We start from the raw sequence: 6,532 nt of genomic DNA, 5'->3' as shown, positions 1-6,532 counted from the left end.
TGTCTTAGTTTGTACACTTATTCTGGTGCGTCCCTATTAATCATCCAGCAGCAGTCCGTCATCATACTGACATCCCAACATCTCTGGTATATCTTTTTATAATTTCTTTATAATTTGGATTTTTTATTCTCATCTATAAACTTAAAAATGACCTCTTTGAATGATGTCGAGGTCCCTCATTTCAGGTCATTCATTGCACCATCAAATTCTGCATAAGAAATCAGTTTTCAAATATCAGGTCCGTCAACAGTAACCTTTTTCAATTTAGCTTCAGACAAACCCGGAAACCTTTGACACAAATACATTAAAGTGGCTCATATCTTTTGATAGGACTTTTAAAAATATGCTTCATTAAACCAAACTTAAGATGAAGCACAGGTGGCAGCACTTTATCTGGGTCTACCAGATGTTTCCGGCACCAAGCTGCAGCTTTATTCTTCTGAGTCCAATGTTAAATCTTGGCTCTAGACCTGTTTAGCAAATAAAATAACTGTTTTTCTTTAACAGTAGATTTTAATATTTGAAATAAATAATTCAAACAAATTTTCATCAAAATAAAATATTCAAAATTAATCAGTTAGAGGTCAAGTCTGGTTAGGTTGGGGAGCATGCACTGTACAGCGTGTTGATGCACCCACCACACGATGAAGCAGCTTGGCATACTGGTTGGCAACCCCCCTGGCAGACGTGAAGCGTGACAGATGTGGTCCAGTCCCACCCCACTCCCCCGGAAATGACCACCCAACTGCCGCAACCAAGTGTTACGTGGGCATCCCCTTGGCCTGGTCCTGCCACTCGGGTCCTCATCAATGAGGATCACCGTCAGGGAATAATGCCAAATGGCCATAGTGCTGTAACTGACGCTCCCTCAAAGTGCAGGTAATGTGCCTCATTCGGGACTCAAACCAGGAGTAGCCAAGGATTCTCCAAAGAGACACACATGAAGGAGTCCAGTCTTCATCTCAGATCACTGGATAGCATCCATGTCACTCAAACACGTAGCCAAACAGGAAACAGGAATTAATTAGAGCATGAAAATTTCAAAACATTGACAGATAGAAAATTTGTTTTGTTAAAAAAAAAGGTACATGATGGAGAAAAATGACTTTTATTTTTGAATTCAGTGCCCAAAAATACATAAAAAATCACATTAAATAATGAAAAAATTTTTTTTCAATTTATAGCAGTGTCCTCTATTATTATGAATAAATGATCAAATTATAAAGATTCGGGCGACACGGTGGCGCAGTGGTAGCGCTGCTGCCTTGCAGTTAGGAGATCCGGGTTCACTTCCCGGGTCCTCCCTGCGTGGAGTTTGCATGTTCTCTCCGTGTCTGCGTGGGTTTCCTCCGGCGCCCGGTTTCCTCCCACAATCCAAAGACATGCAGGTTAGGTGGATTGGCGATTCTACATTGGCCCTAGTGTGTGCTTGGTGTGTGGGTGTGTTTGTGCGTGTCCTGCGGTGGGTTAGCACCCTGCCCAGGATTGGTTCCTGCCTTGTGCCCTGTGTTGGCTGGGATTGGCTCCAGCAGACCCCCGTGACCCTATTCGGATTCAGCGGGTTAGAAAATGGATGGATGGATTATAAAGATTCCTTCTTTCTCTTGTCATACATGAGTGTCAGAGGAATTCATTCCCTGCTCATCATAGGTACGCAATACCCCTTTGGGGCGTTAGGGGGCGCTGTCTCTAACAGCCTTGTCTCTTTCTCCTTCTCTACAGTAGGAGTCATTTGTATAGAGTGGAAATAGGAGGGGTGAAAGAACAGAGCCTTGTGGGGAGCCTGCGCCAGCTGACATTGTATCTGACATGTGCTGGGAACAAGGCATCACACGTCTTATTGTCATGAACTGGGATCAGATTACATTGGCTAAAAGATTACATTTTTCTAACAGAAGATAAAGTTTCCCCTTTATGTTTTTCGATAAGGAGGGTCTTTTAAGCTAGCTATTCTCTGGAAAAGCCTTTATCAAACATATAAAATTATTTACTGAACTTCTATGCAGAATGTGAGAAATGCAGTGATCCATTAGAAATGGCAGCTGCTTGCTCTACAATCTAGCCCTTTCAAGCAAAGAAATCTATAAAAACAGTGTAAAAAAGAATATAAGTGGTGTAATTGTTAGGTTATCTGTTTTTGATTTTGATTCAATTACCTGCTGTCCTTCAAGGGCCATGTTGCAATGGTCCATCCCTTGGACTTGCACATTCACTCTATACAACACTCACAAGGTCAGACTGTAACTGAGAGAGTATGCAGAACATCTCCTGGTCCAGTCACGTCTCGATGACTGCAACTCTCCGCTGGCATTAGTACCGGCATGTTTCACGAAGATCAGAGGCATCATGTATAAATGGTGCGTACGCACAAAAATGTTGCGTACACCCATTTCGACGTTCACATCACGATGTATAAAAACTGAACTTGGCATAAAAAGCCACGCACATTTTCACGCCAGCTCAATCCCTGGAGTACGCAAGTTCTCCACTCGGTTTTGCAAACTGGCGGCACCCAGCGTCAAAGCAGTGCTACTATTCCTGTGTTTAATTCTCCATTAAAATTGCCCAGACCATAAAACATAAGAGACACACAAAAGGAATTTAAGTGTGAGCCAACCGGGGTACTGAGACTTAAACATAACTAGGGTTCACAAGCACAAAATACCAAAAACTTCCAAAATGCCCATCAGAGGGGGAAAGCGTCAAGCCTGGCTAGCAATAAAGCCAAGCTCAGGATCTTTATATAATAAAAGACTTATTTTTTATTTTCCAAAAAAAATCCTGTGGGATACAAAGAAGTTCAGTCAAGCACAAAAGGCAAAAGAGTTGCTTAAGCAATAAGGCAATCCAAAAGTGAGCAAAGTCCCAAGAGGAGAAGTCAACAACAGAGCACAGGTTCAAAAAAGCAAAACAATAGAACTCCCAACATCAGAAGCACATTCAGAATGAACCACAAAGGACTGTGAGTTACTCCTGCCTTTATAGGGCTAGAGGGCGGTCCCTTGTGGTGATTGGAAGGTGACTCCGCCTCTTGGGGAACCACCCAACAAAACACAAGGAACACAACACATGCATCAGACTTGAAGCAAATTATTAAGTAATATTAAATTAAACTCAAAAATGAACAAAAAGGATTGAAATAAACATTTGCATCCTGGTTGAAATACAATAACACATTCAGGAGTCTTATTTGATAGGTTAGCTCCTTTGATTTCTTAAATATAATTACAGAATTTAAAATGATTCAAATAAAGGGAGAACTATAATCACATTTGTACTGACATTATAAACAGATTTGTTTTTTCACGTAATAACTTTTTTCAAAACTGCTCGGTGCTTCCACTAATGCACTTTTATTTGCAAAGCTCACATGTTGCTGCTTTAATGGATTTCTAACAAGGTTTTGCACAGTTTGTCATTCCATTAATTTGTGTCTGTGTTTGTAATGACTGGAGAAGTTGACAGGCCAGCATGAAAGTGATTATGACCACCTTGGTTAGTAATTGAATTGAGGATAATTTGCCTTTTAGTCAGCAAATGATCAGGTTTCACTTTAACCAAATCTTAGAGCATTGGGGAGTGCAGCAATCGCCTTGGGATGTCAGACGTCAGCCTGCAAAAGTAATTTATCAATTAAGCCTTGGACAAGAGAAATATATCCATCATTTTAGGTTAAGCATTTATTTTGATTAAAAAACGAACAGCTCATTTTTTCATTTATTCATACAATTTATCGCTTAACGGTCAGTTTAAATACTGTATACTCTGCTTAGGTTTCCAGTAACAATTTCATCTAGGCATCCATTATAAGTGGCTGCATGTTATGAAGCACAAGTTATAAAATACTGAAAAATAACATCCTTATTTTTTATGTTTCTTCGGCTATATGCATCTGAATTTACCCTTGGGATTAATAGTGTTTATGAAATCTAAAGTGTGGCTAAATTTCCATTGTCTTGTGAGAAAGTTACACTGGCAACCTTAATCATGTTATTTAAACAGTGCAGTGTTGAATTTTCAATTAATTTTCTATCTATTATATAGTGCCTTATCTATCTATCTATCTATCTATCTATCTATCTATCTATCTATCTATCTATCTATCTATCTATCTATCTATCTATCTATCTATCTATCTATCTATCTATCTATCTATCTATCTATCTATCACATTAAAGTCCAGTAATAAAAAGTATTTTTTATATGGTTGGTAGACTTTAGAAACAGATTATACCCCTCGTGATATTTCATGATAGCCATTCTTGGAATGTTAGCACTTTTAAGTTTATTGGCAGAAACGGCTCCTAGAGCCATTTTCATGACGTTTGTCAGCCATTTAATTAATCCTCTTATGGTCACAGTAACTAACATGGATGAAGAGTGATTTGTTTCAATTGGCTATTACACAGTAATCAAGATATTTCTGCCATATAAATCTCACTTTCATGAGGAGGAAAGAAAAGATCATTTTAAATTTCATAATGGAAAATATTAAATCACAAAGTAAATTTAATGTTTTAACTTATCGAGACTGCTTCGTTAAATGAATTCTTGAAGAACACGGGGACACAGTTGGAAACTTGTTAAGGGTAAATTTTCACACAAACGTTAGGAAGCTTTTCTTCATATATAGAACCACAGACACATGGAATAAGTGACCATGTAGTGTGGTAGACAGTAGGACTTTAGAGACCTTCAAAACTCAACTTGAAATTATTTTTGGAGGAATTAAGTAGATAGGACTGGTAAGATTTATTGGGTGGTATGGCCTGCTCTTCCCTAGATTGTTCCAATGTTCTAAAGATCTAATTTAATTGCCTAGAGCTATGTTCGTAGAAGATGTGCAGCAAATTTGCATAATACATTATCAATGAATAAAAAGAATAAAGATTTGGGGAAGCCTCCTTGTATAATGTCAGGAGCGATGCATCAAAAAATTGGAAAGAGATCTTCTGTAATCATTCAACAGAGTTATGGTGGAGCATTTATATAGAAATGGCAGAAAATTGGCCATTGAAGGAAGTGGAAATGACATCATCTAGCGGAGGAAGCAGAAGCGACATCATGATTGGGAGCTGGAAGTGATGTCTTCAAAGTGGAGTCGGAAATGACATCATCACTGGAAGCTGGAAGGTGACATCATAGGAGTGGAGCCAGAAGTGATGTTGTCTGGTTGGGATGGAAGTGGGAAAGAGAGGATATTCTTCCATTGTTCTTTTGAAAGAGGGGAAAAGGTGTTAGTGCTTGTTTACAGTCCCTTATCTCTCGTACCTTCATTCCCATTTAGACCCATTGGCTGCCTCCTAAGTGCACATGTGTGACAACATCTACTCTATATGTGTAAACTCCTAAGCCTAAAAGTGCAATGATTTTGTGCAATGATTTTATGTGATGTTTTTATGTTACTTTTTTTGTCACACTTTAATTCGATAGATAGATAGATAGATAGATAGATAGATAGATAGATAGATAGATAGATAGATAGATAGATAGATAGATAGTGTCACGCACGCGCGAATAGGAGACCGCGGACAGACCTTAAACCACTTCGGAAGACATTCGCCGGCAGGGAGTGGCGGGGTACTAACCTTTCTCCTATTATTCCTTCCAGGAAAAAAGACGCTCCGCCATCATATGCCTTCCCGCAGTACGTTTACTTCCGCCCTTCCTCCGCCATCTTTCCTGACGTCATCAGTCCCATCCTCCCTCACGGTTCCTTCCCAGCATTCCTCCACTTCCGGCTCCTCCCCTATAAAATGGCCGTCGACGCCTAGAATGGCGTCACGCGTATGAACTGTTTGTTTATATTTTTGACCAGATTTTGAGTTTCTAAATTGTGGATTGTCTACAATATAAGGGGCCGGATAACCCCAAACCTTTATGCTGCTTGTTGTTGTCTCTTTTACAATAGATAGATAGATAAATTGATAGATACTTTATTAATCCCAATTCTAACCCTAATTCAGGCTTCTTTTAAAACCTATTTATTTATGTTTGGTATCATTCTTTTCAGAATTTATCAAAATTTAATATGATGTTGTTAGATTTTCAAATTCTTATTCCGTTTTTAAATTCTAAACAAAAAAATATCAAGAACTCACATCACAGTTTGTGCCAAGAGAAATAAAAGACAAAGAGTAGGACAGCTGCTGTACGGCTCTTAAATGTTCAAAGTGCTGCGTGAGATGGAGATCACACGGCACGGCATGCCACAGCACAGCACGGCACAGCATGGCATAGCACAGCAGAGCAGCAGCAGCCAGCCAGCAGCTGATCAAGCAAAGAGGAGGCGGTGGCAGCGTCATGCTGTGGGGGTGTTATTCAGCTGCAGGGACAAGATGACTGGTTGCAATCGAGGGAAAGATGAATGCGGCCAAATACAGGGATATCCTGGACAGAAACCTTCTCCAGAGTGCTAAGGACCTCAGACTGGGCCAACGGTTTACCTTCCAACAAGACAATGACCTCAAGCACACAGCTAAAATAACGAAGGAGTGGCTTCACAACAACTCTGTGACTGTTTTTGAATGGC

This window comes from Polypterus senegalus, chromosome 7 (genome assembly GCF_016835505.1).
Source record: "Polypterus senegalus isolate Bchr_013 chromosome 7, ASM1683550v1, whole genome shotgun sequence".
In the NCBI taxonomy this organism is placed as follows: domain Eukaryota; kingdom Metazoa; phylum Chordata; class Cladistia; order Polypteriformes; family Polypteridae; genus Polypterus; species Polypterus senegalus.
The sequence above is the reverse complement of the archived record's forward strand: the minus strand, read 5'-3'. Positions refer to the sequence as shown.